The sequence below is a fragment of the Rattus rattus genome, chromosome 5 (genome assembly GCF_011064425.1).
Source record: "Rattus rattus isolate New Zealand chromosome 5, Rrattus_CSIRO_v1, whole genome shotgun sequence".
Taxonomy (NCBI): Eukaryota; Metazoa; Chordata; class Mammalia; order Rodentia; family Muridae; genus Rattus; species Rattus rattus.
In genome coordinates, this window is record NC_046158.1 from 87,254,127 (window position 1) to 87,278,120 (window position 23,994).

Genomic DNA, 23,994 nt, shown 5'->3' on the forward strand with positions numbered 1-23,994 from the left:
TGCTGATGCCAAGAAGTGCATGCTGACAGGAGCCTGATATAGCTGTCTTCTAAGAGGCTCTGCCAGAGCGTGACAAATACAGAGGCAAATGCTCAAAACCAACCATTGAGAACAGGTTCCCCTTTGGAGGAGTTAGAGAAAGGATTGAAGGAACTGAAGGGACTTGCAACCCCATATCAACAACAATACCAACCAACCAGAGCTCCCAGGGACTAAGCCACTATCCAAAGAGTACACATGTTCAGGCCCATGGCTCTAGCTGCATATGTAGCAGAGGGTGGCCTGGTTGGGCACAAATGGGAGGAGAAGCCCTTGATCCTGCCAAGGCTGAACACCCCCCTCCTCCCAGTGTAGGGAAATGTCAGGGAGGCAGGAAGGTGTGGGGAAACACCCTCATAGAAGAAGGAGGGGATGGATTAGGGGCCTTATGGACTAGAAACCGGGAAAGGGAATAACATTTGAAATGTAAATAAAAAATATACAATTTTTTTAAAAAATGTGCTGAGTTTAACATGCAAAGCCATGTTTATGACAAAACATGACTGGATTATAACCTAAAGAAAGAGATGTAGAAGTCATAATGTTGCAATCACAGAGACTGCGTGGTTCCTCTGAAAATATAATGTGATTGTTTTAGCTTAGTATTTTTGTGGGACTCCTAATAGTCTTGATGGAGGTGTCTCTGACTCTTTTGCCTGCTTTTGGGACTCTCTCCTACTTAGTTGCCTGGTCCAGCCTTGATATGGGATTTGTGCCTAGTTTTAATGCATTTTGTTGTGTTGTATTCTGTTGATATCCCTTGGATGCCTGCTCTTTTCTGAAGGGAAATAGAAGAGCAGTTGGATCTGGAGAAGAAAGGAGGAAAGAATGAGGAGGAATGGAAGAAAGGAAAATGTGGTCAGGTTATATTGTATGAGAAAAGAATAAAGAAAAAGAAAAATGAATAAGTGTAATTTACTGTTCTTTATAGGTAATTAAGTAGGGATTTAAGCTAACAAGTTTATGAGGCAAGCAAGTGGTAAGAGGAAATTCAACATCAAATTTGTCTAATTTGCTGGCTTATAATTCTTTCATTACATCATAAGTCCTGGGTTATGAACTAAGTCAGAGTAGAAACTGAACCAGTATAATGAACATAAACAACTTCTGCTGGAAGAAACGGGACAAAGATGGTTGTTTTCACTCATTGGTGTTATTGAACTAAGAAACAGCAGGGTATGAGCTAGTGCTACTGTTTTTCAGTTATGCACATGTGGATCTGAGGAGGCAAGGGAGGGCTGTCCAAAACTGAAAAGGTAAAGATGCTCTACCTGAGTAAAGAACTTCATCCTGTACCCAGTCTTGCAGACACATGAAGTGCCAGGAAGATGGCACCCGGTGGGAACCTTCCCTTTTCTCAGACAAATAGGAGAAGGGGTTGGGGGGGAGTGGCTGTGTGGTGGGAACTGGGAGAAGCAGGGGCTGTGATTGGGGTGTGAAGTGAATGAACAAATTACTGGGGAGAAATGAGCATCATCTTTAAACATCCTTTAGTTTTGCAGCTGGGTGCTCACAAACAGGCTGGGACATCTACAGTATTGTTCTCAGTATTTCTCCAACAGATGTCCTAATTACCCTAATGTTGATTACTGTTCTGTCAAAATTGGTATCACGCACATGTATGTACATATATGATTTCAGGTTGTTGTTGGTGGTGGTCAGTTGTTCATTTCTATTAATGTTTTACTGGTTTTGCTGTCTGGGTGGATCCATATAGCAGCTGATATGGATTCTTAGCCTTGTTGTATAATGACAGTGGAATGTGCATGTGTGTGTGTGTGTGTGTGTGTGTGTGTGTGTGTGTGTGTGTGTGTGTGTGTGTGTGTGTGTCTGTGTCTGTGTCTGTGTTGTGTGTGTGTCTGTGTCTGTGTCTGTGTTTGCATACTCTTGGTTTTCTTTTACAGAAACACTGATAGAAACACCAAAAGTTCTCTGAGGTTAACTTTTTGCAATTATACGATTATATGTAAGGTCTGTAGGCTTTTGTTTTGAATCCTTTTTAGGAAGATGATCTGTAGGAGTACTTTTTAAAATCCCTCATGGTAATTTTCCAAATTGAAATATTTGTGGGAATATTTGCAAAACTATTGGAGAATTTGATGAAAGCAATAGATCATATTACACGGATATCTGTAGTGTTCTCAGTGTTTCTTACATATGTATATATATATACATATATATATGGAATATATATTTTATTAAATTATATATTTAATTTAAATATATATATATAAATTTATAGATTTATATTTAAGTTACATATATAAAATTTCCCCAGGTAAGAGTCAGAGACACTTTCCTAATTCCTTCAAAATGCTGTAGCTATTACCTCTCCAGGAAAAATCCAAGTCCAGCCAGTTTCCCACCAGGCCCATCTGGACTATTTATACCAGAGGTCAATCTACCCAGTTCTAACTGAATCTGGGAATGGCCCTTCCATTTGTTCAGCTGTAATTAACGCATGTCAAGCCACAGGGCTCTTCACATGGTAGAACTGAACTGAAAGGCACAGAGCCACTGTCTCCTTGGGGATGCTCCCCAGTGAATGGCAACAGTTCTACATAAGCCAGAGAATGATGCAGCATGCATCCCCTGCATATGCAGCCTGTAAATGAAAAGTCTCTCCATAGCTGTGTGAGCCTTTGAATGAGCTCACAATAAAAATGTGTGCACATACCCACGCTTCCTACACTCTTTATGAGGCCAATCAGTGCACGGCAGTAATTCTGGCTTGCTACTGTGGCCCCACCACTTAGTAGAGGCCATGCAGAAACATATGCTATGACAACCAATCTGAATGGATTATTCTCAGTTCAAGTTGCTCTTCAACACACTGGACAGCTTTATAAGGAGATCCTTTTAAGAGATGGCAAATTATTGATTTGTGGAACATATGTCACTGTAGGTTTATTTCAATGAGTCATCAATTTCTTAAAACCTAGGATTGTCTTAGAATTTTGAATTCAGGAGATATATATATATATATATATATATATATATATATATATATATATAGAGAGAGAGAGAGAGAGAGAGGTCTTAAAATTATGCAGCTCTGACAACTCAGGAGATGTATTTCTATATGGCAATCATCAATTTAAGATGAATCACAGCTACTGCTTATAGAAAGAGCATGTGACTATCTAATAAGCCACAGTACTAACAGCCGGAATTGTATGATATCCTTTGTGCTTCAGCCTTAGTCACTATTCCACTGTTGTGAAGAGATGCCATGACCTAAGGCAACTCTTACCAAAGAAAGGTTTGAATTAGGGGCTTGATTACAGTTTCAGAGATTTAGTTCATTATCATCATGGCAGGAAATATTGCACTGAAGAGACAGGAGAGAGAGAGGAGAGGGAGGAAGGAGAGAGAGAGAGAGGGAGGAGGGGAGGAGGGAGGGGAGGGGGAGGAGAGGGAGAGAGGAGAGAGAGAGAGAGAGAGAGAGAGAGAGAGCATGGACATTTGAAACCGCAAAGCCTACCCTCAGTGACACACTTCCTGCAACAAGGCCACACCTCCTAGTACCTGTAACCCTTTGAAATTGTTGTACTCTCTGTTAACCAAGCATGAAAATATATGAGTCTAGGGGGGGCCATTCTTATTCAAATTATTACATTTCTCTTCAAGCCTCCATAAGCTTGTAGCCATATAAAAATGCAAAAATGCATTCAATCCAATTTTAAAAGTCCCCATTGTATATAACGGTATCCACATAATTTAAAAGTACAAAGTTCAAAGTCTTTTCCAAGATTTATGGGCATCTTTTAACACAATGTAAAATCAAAATTATAAAGCAGATTCACTACTTCCAACATTCAATGGTTCAGAATATACATTATGAAAAAAAGAAGCATGATGAGGAAATACTAGTCAAGCCAAACCTAAAATCAGTTCAGAACAACCTTGATTCTTCATTTTCATGTCTGATGTCTCTTTAGATATCAAATCCTTTCAGCTTTGTTGACTACAACAGTTTATGGGCATCTCTCTTGGAATTTCCAGCATCTTGGGTCTCAATGAAGCCCACTTCACACAATGGTTTCTCATGTCAGGCCTCCATGGAACAACATACTCTGACACCAGGCTGAAGCCTCGGTGGCGTCCCTTAGCCGGAGAATATTCTACAAACTCTTTTCTGTTTTCCTGACTCTAAAGCCAGAACTGCCAACTTCTGCAGCCCCCTTTTCAGTTACATTTGCATAATTTTAAATTGTAGATGGTTCTCTTTCACTGCATACGTTTTCCTGGCCTACTTTCCACATGTTGTAGCTACACTGGGTGGCATCTTGTCCTGAGGTGACCACTCCCTTTATTCCATTTAGTGTCAAACTTTTCTTTAAGCTCGTCATCTCTTTGAGCACAGCACATAGCTCCAACGGCAACTTTCCTTGTATTCTTTTCTCTTCGCACTGTACATTTCGCGTTTCTCCTTGCCCAACTTGCTGCTTTTCATTGACTTCATAATGTGGGTGACTAACAGTAACCATGCCTAGCCAAGACTAGGCTATCATAAAATGTCCTCTACCAATGGCAGTAATTAGTTTCTTGACCCCTACAAGAACCAGGTTTGCAAGTCATAATTTAGATACAGCATCATAAAGTATCAGAGCACTGAAGTGCCTTGTTTGGGATTTGAGCTATGTAATCAGTCCTCTTTAGATTTGAATTGTTACCCTCTAGTAGCTAAGTAAAATGAGATACCTAAATTCCAAACTCTCAGTTCTTTCACTGGTAAAGGGCTGATAGTGTTTATCTAAGTGATTTCTGGGAAAGGAGAAAACTAGACTGTGTTTCAAGGAACGCTCACTGTTCCCTCATATAGAAATACAAATTGTATTTGAGGCATCATTCAGTATTGCTTACATTTATTGATAATAGTTTTCTTCCAAGGGAAAGATTAGACACTATGACCCACTGAAACTAGGGTTATGTGACTGACTTTTTTCAGTGAAATGTGAGTATAAAGGAAATGCATCATTTCTGTACGAATCTTTAAGGCAAATTAATACTTGTTGTCTGCATCTCTTAAATGATATTAACCCTAATTGTTCTCTAACTAACATGAGGGTCCTGGAAAGAAGCCAGGCATGATGTGGAAGAGAATTCTTTCCTAACGCATGGTAGACATAGAGAATTAGTAAATCTTTTCTGCCTAAACATTGAAATTTCAGCTTAGTTCAACAGCCCTCATAATTAACAAGATATCCTAGTACTGTAGTTGTAGTTATTGTCATTTAATTATTCTTCAAAATTATTGCAATTGTTAAACTCCGATTATTTCCATAGCTCATAGTAAAGGCCTCAGAAGACCCCAAGAGAGCAGGTAACCTGTTGCTTTGTTCTTTGAGCTTAGATCTTCTTCCTCCAGAATGCATCATCTGGTCAAAGCATCTCTTTTTTTTTCTTTTAGTCTTCTTTTTATCGTTTTTTCTTTTTTCTTTTTTATTACATATTTCTTTACTTACATTTCAAAGGTTATTCCCCTTGGAGGTTTATGGACAGGAAACCGGAAAAGCATCTCTTGATGGTATCTACATGTGAAAGTCCCCAATATCTCAGTAATCATAAGCTCTGAGAACAGAACAAAAAAAAGCCATTCTCTTCCAGCTAGTATTGCTTCTTGCCTGATGTACAAGGAACCACAATTTTAATCACATTTTTAAAGATGTACAAAGAAAACTGCTAGCTATTTCTACTTTTAATTTTTTTCCAAAACACTGATTTGTATTATAAAGAGAAATAAATCAACATTAGTCAATTAACGAAATGTAGTCCTGTCTGATTCAGCGATGTAAACAAGACATTAGCAAACTAGAACCTATAAGTCTACCATTTTTACAAATATAATTTTATTGCATACTCCTTTAATTCCATATTTGATAGCTGTTCTTATCCAAAAATGGAGTTAAATAAGTCTAAAAAGATTCATACAGTTCACAGAGTCTAAAATATTTGCTACCCACATCTGTGTACAGAAGTATGTGTGGGAGAGTATCTGTAGCACTGTTGAGGTTAACCCCAGAATCTTGTGCGTGCAAAGCAATTTCTCTGCCACTGCACTAGAATCTTATCTATAGTTTTTGAAAAAAAAAATTCTTTGAAGTCCTTCTTTCATTAAATTCATCCTCCCAATGCCATCCGTTTTCAATATTGGTGTTCTTGTTGTTGATAGGGTCTTTTTGTTGTGTTTTTTAAATAATGTTGTTCTTGTGTATGTGTGTACATGTGCTTGTGTGTGTGTGTGTGTGTGTGTGTGTGTGTGTGTGTGTGTGTGTGTAAACACATGCAAATGCTTGGGTAAAGTTTCCATGACTGTGGTTTTTGTGGATACCTAGAGACTTAAAATAGATTTGATCCTGTATTAGTTATTTACAGGCAAGGGTCAAGCTAGTTCAATAATGGCTCTTTACCAACAAAAGAAAGTTGTGACATAATCTTACTGTGCAGCTTCAGCCAGACTCAAAACCTCACAACACCATAATCTCTGCCTCCCAGGTGCTCGGATTATGAGCATGTCGTACTAAAGCCAGCTAAGCAGATGTCACCCACCCCCTTTTAAAGTGTATGTGATTTCTGAGACCAGGACTCTATAGTAAAAGGTGAATGGGATGGGAAGGGGCCTTGAGAGCTTGTTGTACCTTATGATTTCATGCACACATCTACTATATGTCAGATGGTATGAGTTGTGCACAATATTGACCAGTATGAGCCCTGTTTTAAGTGTATGGCTAACACTCTGTGCTGAAGTTCAGAGATGGTGAGACCTATGATATGTTCTCCTTGTCTAGCCTTGATAAAGTTGTTCCTTGATGTTTTGGCTGTAGATGATACTGCAGACTCTACTGAGGGCCAGTTTCAATCACAGAAAATACTCAGCTATAGGACTACTGTTTCTCTATGCCTGAAATCCCTTCTGGAAAATGTTAGACACAAAAAAATCTCACATCTGTTCTACATCTTGTCTCAAACATGCATAGTAAATTATTTATGGGAAATAAATGTATATCACACAGGTTATACTAGGACTTTCCTTCTGCTTAAGCATAATGCAGTACTAACTTTTAAGTGGTAAGGGTAGACCATAGGGAAGTCACCTCCCTACCCTAAGCAAAACTAAGATTAAAGGGGGAAAAAATCTATCAGTCTTCTGCTTCTTTTAAAATTTTTGATTTTCTGCCTCCCTGATATGTGGTTTCACCGGTCATTGCTGCATACAACTAGAATACTGATTCTCCCCAAGTCTTCCTAGGAGGTAAGTTTTTTTTAACTTATGTGTTCTGTGTGTTCAGGATGTCCATTACCATCTTGGCAATCAGGTCTACCAGCTCAGCCTCCTACCAAATGAGCACACTGGAGCTGGGAGGGGTATGTGTGGGAAAATTTTAACATGTTGATTTTTCTCAAACATCCTAGACTCAAAGACAGTCACTGTAGCTTTGAGAAACCCCAATAAGGGTTTCAGAAGCACTGAGTCATTCACAGACACTACATGAAATCTGTGAGGGCTATCTTAGTTGCCAACCTGACCACAACTGGAATTAACTAAAATGCAAATGGCTGGACACTCTTGTGAGAGTTTTTTTTCCTTAATTGAAGCATTTGAAGTTGGAAGACCCACTTCTAATTCAGCTCTTTTAAGGTGGGAAGACTTACCTTTAACCTGGGACACACTTTCTCCTGGCAGTCTCTAAAATAGACATGGAAGAAAGAAGCTTACTCTCCCACTGTCTTCTTCCTCTCACTCTCATTAGCAGTCTATTCCTTCACTTCCCTTACAGCCTTCTTCTTCTTCAGGATTCTGGTGTATACGAAAGACCAACTTAAATACCCAGCCTCATGGATTCAACAACTACTATTGAACTTTCTTTTGTTGGTAAATGACCATTATTGAACTAGCTTGACCCTTGCCTATAAATGACTAAAACAGGATCAAATCTATTTTAAGTCTCTAGTTATCCATAAAAAACCACAGTCATGGAAACCTTACCCAGAAATGCTGAGAGAGCACCTGCAGGTATCCTCCCAAGTCAAGTTGTTGGATCTGCCTTACCAGAAAACACTGTGGAAAGGGAAGGGGGTTGTTGTTGTTTTGTTTTTGTTTTTGTTTTTGTCTTTGTCTTTTTTTTTACCATTCCCACAAAAGGAAATGTTTTCACATAAATCTCCCTTTCTTGAAAATAAAATGGATTGATTGAAAGTGAATTGAAGTCACTCTTAGACTCTTAGATATGAAACGTCTTCAAAAAAAAAGAGGCAATGTAGCACGGCAGTAGGTGAATAATGACTGGTATCTTGGTCTGGACTTGAGTGCTGGGCTGCCATTGTGTTACTATGGACACCCATTGAAAGCAGTCCTCAGAGTTTGTTCAGGATCAGGACCTCATCCTGTATTTGATTATTTCTTTCCACCGAGACCACATTGGTTTACATTGTGGGTTTGTCACAGGCAAAAAATAGCCATCCAACCACCCGCCCTTTAAATAAACACACAAAACATTGTATTACTTTTCACTAAAAGGACAATTGTTCTCCCTGTAACATCCCATGCATCAGCAGGCTCCAGGTGGGCAAGCCAGACTGAACACTCCTCTCTTTATACTTTTGATCGGTGAACATTTAGTCACTTCTCAAGTCTTGAGCCATATAAGGAAATCAAAGGCATAATGCTTTAAATGCACACCCCCCCCCATGTGTAAGAGTCCCATTCTCTATGGTGCCAGTCTTTGTGATCATCTGATAATCTTATATTTGATCCAGACAGAGAACTGTTCACTTACCCAATGCTCACTTTGGGGAACATTTAGTCAAATGTTAGTAAATACTAAAGGGAATTAATTATTCACCAAGATTAAGATATAAGGAGAGTGAAAGACTGACTACAGTATTGTTGCATCAGTTTATCAATGAGAATTACAGAAATGATCTGCATGTTCCATAGCTTTTCAAAAATATTGCTAAGATTTATGTTAAAACACTAACCATATTTGCTGTATCCATCTTCTGTTGAAGGGCATCTGGGTTCTTTCCAGCTTCTGGCTATTATAAATAAGGCTGCTATGAGCATAGTGGAGCATGTGTCTTTGGTATATGTTGGAGCATCTTTTGGGTATATGCCCAAGAGAGGTATAGCTGGGTCCTCAGGTATTTCAATGTCCAATTTTCTGAGGAACCTCCAGACTGATTTCCAGAATGGTTGTACCAGTCTGCAATCCCACCAACAATGGAGGAGTGTTCCTCCGTCTCCACATCCTTGCCAGCATTTGCTGTCACCTGAGTTTTTGATCTTAGCCATTCTCACTGGTGTGAGGTGAAATCTCAGGGTTGTTTTGATTTGCATTTCCCTTATGACTAAAGATGTTGAACATTTCTGTAGGTGTTCCTCAGCCATTCAGCATTCCTCAGCTGTGAATTCTCTGTTTAGCTCTGAACCCCATTTTTTAATAGGGTTATTTGTCTCCCTGCAGTCTAATTTCTTGAGTTCTTTGTATATTTTGGATATAAGCCCTGTACCAGTTGTAGGATTGGTAAAGATCTTTTCCCAATCTGTTGGTTGCCGTTTTGTCCTAACAACAGTGTCCTTTGCCATACAGAAGCTTTGTAGTTTTATGAGATCCCATTTGTCGATTCTTGATCTTAGAGCATAAGCCATTGGTGTTTTGTTCAGGAAATTTTCTCCAGTGCCCATGTGTTCAAGATGCTTCCCCACTTTTTCTTCTATTAGTTTGAGTGTATCTGGGTTGATGTGGAGGTCCTTGATCCACTTGGACTTGAGCTTTGTAAAAGGAGATAAGAATGGATCAATTTGCATTCTTCTACATGCTGACTGCCAGTTGAACCAGCACCATTTGTTGAAAATACTGTCTTTATTCCACCGGATGGTTTTAGTTTGTTTGTCAAAGATCAAGTGACCATAGGTGTGTGGGTTCATTTCTGGGTCTTCAATTTTATTCCATCCCACATGCAGACACCAAAGCCAGACACTATTTCTGGTGCCAAAAAAATGCTTGCTGACACTACCTAAAGACTATACATGGACTGACCCTGGACTCTGACCTCATAGGTAGCAATGAATATCCTAGTAAGATCACCAGTGGAAGGGGAAGCCCTTGGTCCTGCTAAGACTGAACCCCCAGTGAACGTGATTGTTGGGGGGAGGGCGGCAATGGGGGAAAATTGGGGAGGGAACACCCATAAAGAAGGGGAGGGGAGATTAGGGAGATGTTTGCCTGGGAAACCTGGAAAGGGAACAACATTCCGAAATGTAAATAAGAAATACTCAAGTTAATAAAAAAAATGCTTGCTGACAAGCAGGAGCCCGATACAGCTGTCTCCTGAGAGTCTCTGCCAGATCCTGACCAATGCAGATGTAGATACTTAAGCCAACCATCAGACTGATCATAGAGACCCCAATGCAGGAGCTAGGGAAAGAACCAAAGGAGCTGAAGAGGCCTTATCTGGCATCAGTGAGAGGGGAAGCCCTTGTTCCTGTGAAGGCTTGATGCCCCAGTGTAAAGGAGTGCTAGGGCTGTGATGCAGGAATGCGAGGGGGTTGGGGGAGTACCCTCATAGAAGCAGGGGAAGAGGGGATGGGATATGGGGTTGAGAGGGGAAACTGGGAAATGTAACTAAATAAAATATCTAATAAAAAAACTATTTTCAGTGATTTTTACAAGAGACTTACTTCTAGAGGGAAGCAGGGGGAAATTGTAATTTCCGTTATAGTGAGTGTTTAAGTGACTGCAACATTCTCCAATGATGAATACTGTTTCAGAACTTATATATAAAACTTCTCATTTTACCCAAAGAAAGGAAAACTTTATCTCTGCTTGGTAATGGTTCAATGTTGAGGGCAAGACGATGCAGGTGTGCCTGTAACCAATAGTCCTAGGAAGAATGAAGCTAAGACAAGGAAAAGATAGACATAAGTGAGTGTTCTGGCTTGTCCTAAGTCAGCTTGACATAAGCTACAATCTGAAAGGAGGAACCCTCAGTGGAGAAAATGTCTACATTCAACAGTTGAAAGTGAACAATATTTGCCTACTAATAATATATGTGTTTGTAGCGACACTTTCATATAATGATTGGTTTGAATTGCATCACTAATTGAGTGGCAAGTATCTTATAGATCATTAGCCGTAGAACTATTGTTCTTAGTCTAAGGACCATGGGAAGTGGGCAGTAGTAATAGAAAGGAATAAATCTCTAAATAATCAAGATGCACCAATGGGGAAATTGTAGTATAGTTAATATGAGGAGACAAGTATCAAGAAGGAAACACTCAAAATGGTAATTGTTCACTTTTCATGCATATAATTTAAAAATAATGCTGATAAATCAAAAACCAAATTCAACTTCTAAATATAGACATTTAGAACAGATGCCAGGAATACTGATGCATGCCTGAAGTCCTCTCACCCATCTGCTGGGACAGGAGAATTCAAAGTTCAAACACAGCTTGGAAATATACCCTTAGCTATCTTAAACAACAGCAAAAATATAAATGCATAAATAAAGTAAATTTTGTACAGCAAGGAATAAGTGGTTGTCTATTGCTATAGTTTGAGTACTTTCAAGAACAATGTCTTGGAATTCAGTCCTAATGTGATGGTAGTATTAGGAAGCAGAGCTTTTCAGGAAGTGATTGAGTCTTGAGTGCTATGCTGTTCAGAATAGATTGATGCCCTTATAAGTGAGACTTTGAAATGAGTTGACCTCTCTTGCCTAGCTACTCTTTCACCCTTTGAGGACATGGTAGTCACATAATAGCAAAGCATCATCCTAGGGGTTGAAGAGTATCTTAACTAACACTGAACTTGCTCATGTCTTATCCTTGAGCTTTGCAGCCTCCTGAACTATGAGATATGAACTTCTATTGTTTATAAATTACTCTTTCTGTGGAAGTCTGTTACAGCTGAAAATGAACTAAGATACTCCTGCATCTAGAAAGAGTGTAAAGCAGAGGATACATATAATCATGTAAATGGCATCTGTATTTATTTTTCATTGAAAAGGGATATGAGAAAGGTCACTTCAAGTGTGTAGAATGTCCTTCTGCCCTTTTTGGTGGGAGAGCACTGATAAAAATTAAACTTCTTTTACCCAGCACGCATTCTTTTTTTTTTTTTTTTTTTATTAACTTGAATATTTCTTATATACATTTCGAGTGTTATTCCCTTTCCCGGTTTCGGGCAAACATCCCCTCCCCCTCCCTTCCTTATGGGTGTTCCCTCCCCACCCTCCCCTATTGCCGCCCTCCCCCCAACTGTCTAGTTTACTGGGGGTTTAGTCTTAGCAGGACCCAGGGCTTCCCTTCCACTGGTGCTCTTACTAGGATATTCATTGCTACCTATGAGGTCAGAGTCCAGGGTCAGTCCATGTATAGTCTTTAGGTAGTGGCTTAGTCCCTGAAGCTCTGGTTGCTTGCATTGTTGTACATATGGGGTCTCGAGCCCCTTCAAGCTCTTCAGTTCTTTCTCTGATTCCTTCAACGGGTGTCCTATTCTCAGTTCAGTGGTTCCCAGCACGCATTCTTATATTACAGTTTCCACAGGGATTGAGAATTCATGTTATATGATAAAATATAGGAAACAAACACTAATATTTATATACATCTGAGCCCCCAAGGCATTTCCATTAAGTACAAAATGAAAGAAACATAATATTGTACTCTATGACAATTTGCCCTTTCTCTGACCTCTGTTAATTTTGTCTCTTTTAACCTCAGACTCTGTTAAAATATCCAAGAGCAAAAACTAAATGACGGAATCTCATGTCCCATGTTACCCTCTATGCCCACCTGTATGCAGGACACAAACGTAATTCTGATGGTGCTTCTCTGATCCCACTGTCAGCTACATAGAAAGACTTTCACTCATGAGAAAAACAAGATAGTTATGAAAGTAATTGGCCAAGAAACATTGGGATACATTTGCAATTTTAATCACATGCCACATATTCTTGAAATATCTAGGTTTTGGAGATATAGAATGTACATGTCAGAACCAAATTCAAGGTCATCTAGATAATCAAAAAACTATCTAACCATCACTTTCAAATCTTATTCAGTCACTTATTCACACATATGGAGTATCATGGCTTTCTTTCAATTCTGTTTCACTGCAAAAACTATTAAGCCAAGAAGGAAAGAACCAAGAACCACAGGGATCCATCAGGGCACTGACCATGTGTCCACAAAGCTCCCTGATGGCCACAAAGGGCAACAGGAACCACAACCCCTCTCCTTATTAAACCTTAAGGTTTCGAAGTAGTTCAAATAGCCTCCAGTCTGGTCACCTGTGTCTTCACCTCTGTCTTTCACTCACCATTTTTTACAGTACATTACCAAGAGTCTATTTGTGCCTGAATCAAGAATTATACTACTTGACTAGAGAGTGCTGATAAAATGCCTGAATGTGTCTCCAAGCATTCAGAATGTCTGAGGAATTCAACTAGCCATATAAGGGAAGAAGAGTCCAATGGAGAGAGGGTGGTTGTGTTGGAGCTCATTTTTCAAAATGAACCTTTTTATCCCTAGATATATTGTTCTTTTCTTTAAACTTTCCAGTGTAGTCTCTTCCTTTGGCCTGGATTGTGCCTGTTTTTTCCTCTAACTGGAAACAGCAGAGATTCTGGTTTGAAGGCCCCACTTGGCTTAGAGAAAGACAGCTTGTTTAGGTTTAAATGCTGTTAGAAAAGCCTATGGATATTTTAGCTTCTCTCCAACATCTCTTTTTATTCCTAAGGGATTTGTTTTCTTTTAAATGTCTGAAATCCCTGAGTTATAGGAATAACTGTAACATACAAGCAAATGTAAATCTTCAAGCCTTGACTTGGCAGAAGATATGTGTTATAATGTTCACAATTGGATGAGACAAGCCAAGAATGAAGTGAGGAAGGGGCTGAGACATACTATAACTAGCAGGCTCAGAATCTTCATTAGGACATGTCTTCCAAGTGAAAGGCTTCGTCAAACACCAATTTCTTAAGGTCAACTCTAATTAATCCTTTCCTTCATATCCCCTTCCCCAAGATCATTCTCCAATTCTGTAATCACCTTTTTAAACCTGCTCCCAAAAGATTCTGAGTATTATTTAGAATTTCATCTAGTACATTATTTCCTCATACTTACCTCAAAGCTTTAATACAGGTAATTATACTGTTTTACTATTAAGCAAAGTAATAGTAATTTACTCTAATAGCCTATGTTTGTGAGGATAGAACCATTTTATCATTCTGAATCTATAGATGTTGGCACTAGGATGATATTACTTATTTTCTGTTCCTATAACAAAATGCTTTAGACTGGGTAACTTTTAAATAAAAAGATTATCCCCCCTCTCTCACAGATGTTAAAAGACACAGCACTAAATTTAGCTCATGAAAGCAACCTATAGACCCTGGTGTCAATAACAGAAATGTATGTTATGTTATGATAGGATACCAGAATGAATATAGGGTCCTGAGATGACCCCATCTAAGAACATAGTCTTAATGATCTAAGGACCTTGATTAGACCTGCCATCTTAACAGACCTATCACCTCTTAAAATCATCACACTTGGAAGCAAGTTCCAACACTTCAACCTCTTGGGCACAAAAGTAAAATACAGCAATAATTGACAGGTGATAAAATCACAGTAAAGTCTAATGAATGAATTCATGACAAGAAGATATTTATTCATCACATATTATGTATCATATGCAATAAGTGTTTTATAGTATTAATTCATTTGATCTCTATCAAATCCTATTAGGAAAAACATTATCTTTCCCATTTCAAAGTCTTCTTATTATATCAGTTTCCTCACTTCTGAAAGAAGACCCATGAAATAGAGTCCATAAAGAAGGTAAAAGAGACAAAGTGACTTGCTCAAGCTACACACTTAAGCCCTGAAGCAGAATTTGAAGCTGGATCATTTGAACCAGAAGTCCAAATTTCTCTTTCCCAAACTATTCTGAATGGATGATAGGACTTAACCCCTCCCTCCACCCAAAATTCAGCATCCTTTTTCCAGGGATAAATGTAGGATATTGTATTGTAATTTGGATGGTGAGCATGCTGATGAAATATTTTGAAAATTAACTTGACATCTAGAGAATCAAAATTTCCTGACACAGATATGTTGGAGGGCATACTGATCAGTGTGTAGTTTTCTTTATGGTATTTAAACTTTCTTGGCGGTGGGGACTTTTACCTCTGTGAAAACAAAATATTATCAGGAGACTAAGAGGTTCAACATGTGGCATCAGGTTGGGGTAAGAAGCTTAACCTTCATTCTAAAAACCTCTTCCCATCCTCTGTGGACACTTGACTCATTGCCCCAAGTGTGTGATACAGGTGTAGCATTTCTGTTATAGCCAAGGCCCTTGAAGTAAAAAATTAGAAGCCTAATATCCTAAATTACTTGATAAAAACTCTAGGTCTGTTGAATATCTCAAATCATTTGTCTAATGTCACACAGCTGGTAGATAATAGAAACCAAGTCTTCTGATTCTAAGATTAGCATTATTTCTACTACATCATTTCAAGGGAACTGATCCCAAACCATAGATTCGTGACACAGAGACTGTCCTACTTATCTCACAACACAACCACATCCCTAAATTTCCAAGGCTAGGGTCATATTTTACTTTAATGTGTTTAATGCTATGTCTTTAGTGTTGATGATTTGAGAATGGGACAAACTTAATAGACTCAAATGATGATAAGATAAAGTCAGGGCTAAGATATTGAAGATCTAAAAAGGTTAAAGTCTGCAGTAATATTTAATGATGCAAACTATATCCACAAATCCAGGTCCCGACCTTGAGCAACTAATCCTCAGAAAATCCAAAATCCATTAGTCTGACGCAGTTATGTTTGGTGGGAGCAGCAAGTGAGTTGATGCTGTTTCAAAACAAGGTAATGAAAGCCCAGTGTTTACTGTACTAACATGGACTCCTCTCTGCCCATGGAATTTTAATAATAACCAACGTCAATGTTTAATTTAAAGATCGAGCACACTGGTTAAGAAACTGCTAAAAATAATCTGCTTCATATTGATGGCTTTGGCTTTGTTGACTCATAAAATGTCAGGGTTGGAAAAAAATAACTAACGGAAGCTTCTGCTGTGATTGTACCTTTAATTATTGATGCTCTGTTCTTAGACTTCACACCCAACAGCTAAGATGTGATGGGGCAAAGGCTCTGTGATGGACTAAGCATTGGGAGGCTCACTCTTGATGCTGTCATGAAACTCTAAGCTTCCCAGAAAACCACTTCACTGTTGAATGGTATCCTGATATTAATATCCTAAGAAGGAGGAGAGGGATCCCTGAGCATTATTATCAGATCAAGCAAAGAGAGAAAACTAGGAACCACGCTGTGCTCAACATTATACCCATGAAGCTCTATGCTTGAAATTTTTCATGACTATTTTTCAAAGACTTCTCACTGGCAGTAAAAACTTCAAAACCAGTAGACTCAAGAAGCCTCACTGTTTAGGTGATTAAAAATTAGCAAAACTGAATTCAAGTCTTGACTTTGTCAACTATGAGTACTCAGGATCCTTGTATAAGTGATGGTTAGTATTGCCAACTTGAAATCTAGATTCCCCAGGGAGACAGACTTCTAGCATATCTGTGAAAGACTATGTTATCTAGCTTTTTGTTTTAAATAGCCAGGGCCAGGCTCACCTGCCTAGGGACTAGGAAGCCACTACCCAGCCCTCAAAGTGTTGGGCCATCCCATACCAATCACTGGGTTACATCAATCATCAGTCAAGATGATCTCTCACAGACATGACCATCAGCCAAACTAACCTAAGAAATTTTTCCATTGAGTTTCCTGGTTCCCAGGTGGTCCTACACTGTAGTAAGAGGACACTACAAATTAACCAGCATTCTTCCTTGCATTGCCTTTATGAGAGTATTGTATCACAGCAACAAGTAACTAAGACAGTGTTCACCCTGTATCTGGAATACCTGTAAGTCCTTCCTAGTCTTTGTCTGCCATTTCCTAAAGCCAAACATCATTGCTTGGTGTTTAAATACATTAAATTCTACACTTATATATGACGCTCCAATTTCTATTGTTTCCCTCGGACAATGCCAGTCAACTCCATGGATCCTGTACTTGTTCTTCTAAAGAGAAAAGCTAGAATTGGTTTCTGAAAATCACAAATGGAGACATGACACAGGCTCTCCAGGAAGTGTCGATGTGTAGGTGAATCATGCATTGCTCATGACAATAGGAATAAGTCAGCATTCAAGGTTAAATTTTCTTTTTGTCTCCAGTTCCTTTTTCTAAAATTTATCAGTTTCTGACATTTACACACAGCAAGAACACAAAGTCAAAGGAAACCTATGCCCTCACCACCCCCTACAGGGTCTATTTCAATGGCTTTCAGCTTTGAGGTACAGCAGGCAGACAGTGCCTTTGGATGTCTCAACAGCAGAGAGAGAGAGAGAGAGAGAGACACCTGCTACAATGTGTACCTCTCAACTCTGCCGGCCTAATAACCCAGCCCAGACCCACCAGAGGGTAGGAAGGTAACACAAGCTGCTTCATTGTGCTCCTGTAAGACCAGAATGAAGAGGGAAGTTCTCATGAACAAAGCTTGGGCCGGCCCCAAAAATATTTTCATATAAGACCAGTGTCAGCTGTACATGGGATTGCCTCCCTCAGTGCAGCGAAGCTAGTTGTGAATCAGTCACAGTTTGTGCCCAACACATTCCTTATGTTTGTCATCCACTCAATCAACTTTTCTGACAGCCTATTTGTACCAGACTACTTGAGCCCTGGACCTTGTAGATCAAAAGGGCAAGAATATTACTGGTTAGTCACAGTACAGGGTGCTAAGCCCTATGTGAGCACAGAAAAGAGAAAAGCAGGCAGATTGTAGGAGGAAGAAAGCTCTTGATAGGATTTTTTTTAATTAGCAAGGGAGAGAATGTGTCAAGTTATATTTAAATCTCAAGGCAACTACAAATAGGGGGTTGTTTGTTTTTGTTTTGTTTATGCATACATATTTTGGGTCAAAATGAAAAAATACTTATACTTTAAAACATACTTGATGTGTGTATGAACTACAGATGAACTATTCTTCATTTCTGAAATCTTCCCCTCTGAGGTAGTCCTCAGACAAGGTCCAATTTGGGGGAAAAGTGATGTACTCAGAGACTTAATTTCCTTAAACTGTACTAATTTTTAGAAGTTAGAGTTGCCTCCCTTTTGTACATATAAATAACCAGCCAGGATGTACTCCTCTATGCTCGAAACAAGTCCCTCTTTATCAAAAATGTCCACAGTGCAGATGACTTAGCCTTTCTATGCTCTCTGCCCAAACATGCATTTGATGGGACAAATATGAGACCTGTAGGACATATGAATGAGTGATGGTCCTATGTATTATCAGGATTTTCTCTGTACATTCACATGCCTAGCTAAATCTTACTGCTAAGAACCAACTACAAAGTAGTCACTCAATAAACATCAAATGCTTAAGTCAACAACAACAACAACAAAAATAAAGCAGAGAGAAAAAGTCAAGCCTCTGCTTTGCCTTGCTAACAACATCTTCCCTTCTCCAGCCCTTGCTTCCCTTGCTGGTAAAAAAACAGATGCTCTGTCTCTCCTTTTAAGGTAAGACTGAGTCGTTCTGCCTGTGTGTATATTCAGAGACTTTCCTATATATTAGAAAAAATCCATAAACCCTTCTATTTCTCTTTTAGGGAGGTCAAGATTTAATATGTAAAGATAATATTGAGCAATAACTCAATGGGAAATTACTTTTGCTAAATTTAAACAGTGTTTTTGTTTCATAATTCTCCACAAATCCTTTCAAATTTCTAATCCTAGCACCAGTTTCAAATCTTCCAAGCTTTTCTATCTTTATAAGATGCCACAAATAAGTCAAATCATTTTGACAAGAGAAAAAACTATGTACTTAGATTTTTCTTAGACATGAATGTCACCTTTTGGCCCCGTTATTTTTAAATGTAATTCTATGTCTCCAACAAATAAAGAACAATTTTTTCTACTTTAATTTTCTTCAACATTTTTAACATGCAAGATCAATGAGCAAATTATGGTTAGGCCTTTTCTTCTGAGAATGAGTTCAATCAAATTAATGATGCTGGACCCTAACTGCACATAAAGAATCTACTGAGAAACCTTTGTCACGATCCAGTTCTGGGTCTTGGCCTAAAGAAATTAAATCAAAATCCTAAGGGATATAATACTGACTTGTAATGACTTCTAAGTGAATCTAATTGGTGGATTGCCAGAACTAAGATATACTGAATTCAGTCACCAAACTTGTTTCCATGGCATCGGATCTCTACATTGTCCTTGCAAGATATGTGAAGCCAGCAATAGGTCACACGGTCTTGGAGCATTATGAAGAAATGGATTTACGGAGAGACATTAACGTGGAGAAGACTCAGGGTCTAAGGCTGCAGCAAACATTTCATTTCCATAATAGTTGAGAATGTCTGAGGGATTGCTGACTTGCTTTCTGCGGTTTAAATAGAGTGGATTTCTAAAACAGCCATACTGAGCAGGACCACATGAGAAAGCGTGTGGAGCAGGCTGCAGGCTTTTTTCAAAAAGGATTCTCAGCCACAACATTGCAGCCTTCCTTCTAAACCCTGCTTTTCTCCCTTCGCCCAATCTTCATCTTCTTCAGCTCCTCCCATGCTGATGTTTCTGAGGGAGGACACAGCAGTAACAGGAGACAAGAGAAAAGATGATGCCTGACAAGGCAAAGCCAGGGCATAGCTTCTTGTCTTTGCTTTGCTTCTTTATGTTGTTGAACTAAACATTTGATGTTTCTTGAGTGACCGTTGTATATTTGATTCTTAGGAGCCTCTTACTGAATCTGAACGGTACATGACAGAGAAGGAAAATACAATTACTAACTAGGACCCCACTTATTCACATATCTGACTGGTCTTATATTGGTCTTACCAGGTGCATAATCTAGGGGTCTCAAAGGTCACTTTTCTCTCTTCTTATGATGTAAACACTGAAGCTATCATTCAAAAACAGGTAGCTCTGGGCTTCCTTCATTTTCTTATCTTTATCTAATCCTAACTTCAATGATTTGTGGATTTCCCACTGAACAATCATGTCTAAGGTCACATACCAGGTAACCAGCAGATTTAGTGTATACCAGGGTTGCTCCCTCACCTATCAACAACATTCCTACTTTGGGTGATTTTTTTTTCTGGACTGTAAAATTTTCCATTCTGACTCCAAGGCCTTGTTGGTTTGCTAAATGATGTGGTAATTTCTGGACCTTGTCTCATAGATTTTGTTTTGTTTTGTTTTGTTTTACCCTACAGACAAACAGTATCCTGTTCATCAGTGTCTCCCATTGCATCAGCACATGATGTAATCAACATGCCTATTCATTAGCAAAAGAAATCTGTATAGATTTGGGGATGAAAGTATAATAATTTCATGTAATAAGTCACACTTTGAAGTTGTAAGATAGCGTTAGTGCCAAAGATCTGTGATCTGGAAGCTTTTGGGTTAGAATCAAAGGTTCAATTTATCAAAGATCCCCACAATGTAGGAAGAGACTAGGGATCCTACCAATTGGTCTATGTTCTGGTCCTTGGCTCTAAAGGATTCAAAGGAGAGTTTGTACCAGCAATTGTTCAAAAGAGAAAAAAAAAAAGGCCAAGAGGATCTCTCCAGCAATGTGAAGTTGCTTTTTTCTCCTGTCTCATGCACACAATCGGTAATGTTAGCTTGCAGAGCCTTATTGAGAATGACCAGAAACCATACCTGGGCCCATCAGACAGAAGTCCATGGTTACTAGCAGCCCGTGCTGGGGGAGGGGATGTAGACATGCCACACAGCAAGCTTACTCATACCAATACCCTTTAGTGAGAGTCTTGGCATTTGAGTCTTGACAGATACAAATGTTAATCCAAACCTCCAGAGAATCAGAGTTTGCATACAAGAAAAATGTAGGAAAAAAAAGAGGCAGGAACAACAGGTCTGGGGAAATCCATGAGAATTATTTGGTGTGGTCAGAGTTATTTAGAATCAATTGAAAGTATTTAGATAACAACTGGCTGATTTAAAGGGATAGAAACAGTGTAAACAAATGGAGTGCAGCTCCATTAAAACACGAAGTCCATGAGCGCAACCAACCTCTGCATCCCAGATTGGTACAACCCAGAGACTTTCCTTTTTCTTTTTCTTTTTTTTTTTTTTTTTTTATTAACTTGAATATTTCTTATATACATTTAGTGTTATTCCTTTCCGGTTTCCAGACAAACATCCCCTCCCCTCCCCCCCCTTCCTTATGGGTGTTCCCCTCCCCACCCTCCCCCATTGCCGCCTCCCCCAACCGTCTAGTTCACTGGGGTTCAGTCTTAGCAGGACCCAGGGCTTCCCCTTCCACTGGTGCTCTTACTAGGATATTCATTGCTACCTTTTTCTTTTTCTTAATCGAATATTTGATGTATTTACATTTCAAATGTTATCCCTTTTCCTGGTTTCCCCTCCAGAACCCCCCCTCTCCTATCCCCACTCCCCCTGCTTCTATGAGGGTGCTCCCTGCACTCCCTCCCACTCCTGTCTTCCTATCCTGACATTCCCCTACACTGGGGAAACAGCCTTCACAGGACCAATGGCTTCTCCTCCTATGGATGCCAGACATTGCCATCCTCTGCTACATATGCAGCTTAGAACAGAGAGCTGCAGCCTCCCCAAGGATAAGAACGGAATCATCAATGACAGTACAATGAAATTAGTCCAGTTAACTTTAGTGGGCGTAAGTAGATTAGATCCTGTGGTGAGCCATATTAATATTCATTTAAATTAATTCCAGATGAGAAAATAGAAGTGACAGAAAAACAAAATAACACTTCCTTGCAAAGCTGAGTTGTGCCACCATTTAGGGACACAGAGATGATTTTAAATAATGCAAAGATAGGAAAAGTTAGCAGCAGAACTCAAATAATTTTCTATGTCTATTTCTGGGATTTAACATTCAGGTACAAATAAACTCAGGAAGCTCGATTTCAAAACTTCAGTTTAAAAGCTAAAAGTTTTAAATAAAATAATTTGGTTTTAATTGAAATTATGATCTCAAATATTTTCAGATTTGTCCCTGAAGACAAAATACCATTCATTTAAAAATATTAATATTTTATAACAACATAATTGATGTTATATATACAATAAAACATTATATTCTAATAAATTATATGTTTACATTAATATATTAATACTAATAAAATCCAGACATATTTTCCCTGCTCAGCTGGAAACTTGGTGTAAGGAATGTACACATACAAGTCAAAGATAAATATAATTTACACTATACTTTTTATGTTATTCATGGTGTGAACATTGTCCAGAACTCAGATGTTCACTATAGTTACCTGTTGCACAGAAAAGAGTGAAAAATTATGGCTATTTCTAACCTAAAGATCTTTTATTATCTTGTTTTTCCATGTTTTTAGTGAATCTGTTTTTGTTTTCATTTTCAAACCTTACATGTTTCTAATATTAGAACCATGTTAGATGTCTCTAATATGAGAAACATGTATGTCAGATAACTATGTAGTGCCACCAATGGGTCATAGCAGGGTCTAGAGTGTGAAAGAAGAGGTGGGAGGGGATGTGGCAGGAGAAGAGTGATGCTTCCTCTGATGGTTCTTGTCTCACAAAAGAGGTAGGGAAGCAGCCTAGATTCTTTCTTTATGTCTGTGGTTCTGTTTAATCTCTAAATGACTGTTTCTTCCTATAAGCTTAATATAAATTTGTTTTATGCTATAATAATGAGAGAGAGAGAGAGAGAGAGAGAGAGAGAGAGATTAGAGAAATAGGTTAAATAAAGATAGAAGAAGACAGAGTGAGGAGATAACTCAGCTGTAAACATGCTTGCCTTGGGAGCATGACAGCCCAAGTTGTACCTTCAGCATCCACATAGAGAAAAGCAGTCATGGTCATATGTGTTTAAGCAGAGACTTATAGGATCCCTCAAGCGCAATGACCAACCAACCTCACCTAAACATATTGAACCCCAAGGTCTCCGTAAGAAATTCCATTTCAAAAAGTAAAATGAACAAATTGTCTTCTAATTAGGTTGACTTCCTAACCCCACACATATGCACATATATGCCAGTTCAATCATCTGAAGACATATATGCATGCCTAAAGAAATAAATAGAAAAGCAAAGAAAAATTGCAATCTGAAGCCACTATATTAACTCTATAGATTTCTAGATGTTAAAATATCTAATGCAGTCAATGTATACCCTAAGTCAGGCTACAAATACTAGCTGGTAACAAGTTAATTGATAACTTAACTTATGGAAGTATCTTCCTATATTGTAAAAATACAATAGATAAGATTCTTGCATACAGGTATTTCATACTTGTGTCATAGCTTAGCTCTGCTGTTATTAGCTTTTCCTACTCCAATTTTCATGATTATAAATGCTGCACTCACAAAATAAATATTTGCTCAGATACATGATTTCCTTCTAATACTCTTCTAAAGTAGACTGGATTTCTTTCCAAAGGGCAGGTGCCCTTTGAGGATTTTGAATCATGATGCTATATTGCTCTGGGGAAAGGCTATACAAATAAATTCAGAGAACATTATACTATAATCTCACCAAAACTGAATGTTTTAATGTTTTTAAAATATATTTTTGCCATTCTAATAATGGATGGTCTTGTTCCTTCTTCCTTGATTTTTCACTTGATACCTTTCCTGGATCTATACAAAGATTTGGTCTTAGCTTCCCACGCCCCCCCAGTCTGCATCTATCACTGAAGGTTATAGCAATGACTGACCTTACAAAGTGATTTATTCTCTTCTCCACAACAAGATCTGGTGTTTCCTGCCAAGGTGAGCGCTACCCATATACATATTCCCGGATTAAATAAACTTTAAAAAATTATCTCTTGTTTACAATATCCCTGGTATTGAAATGTTGCGTT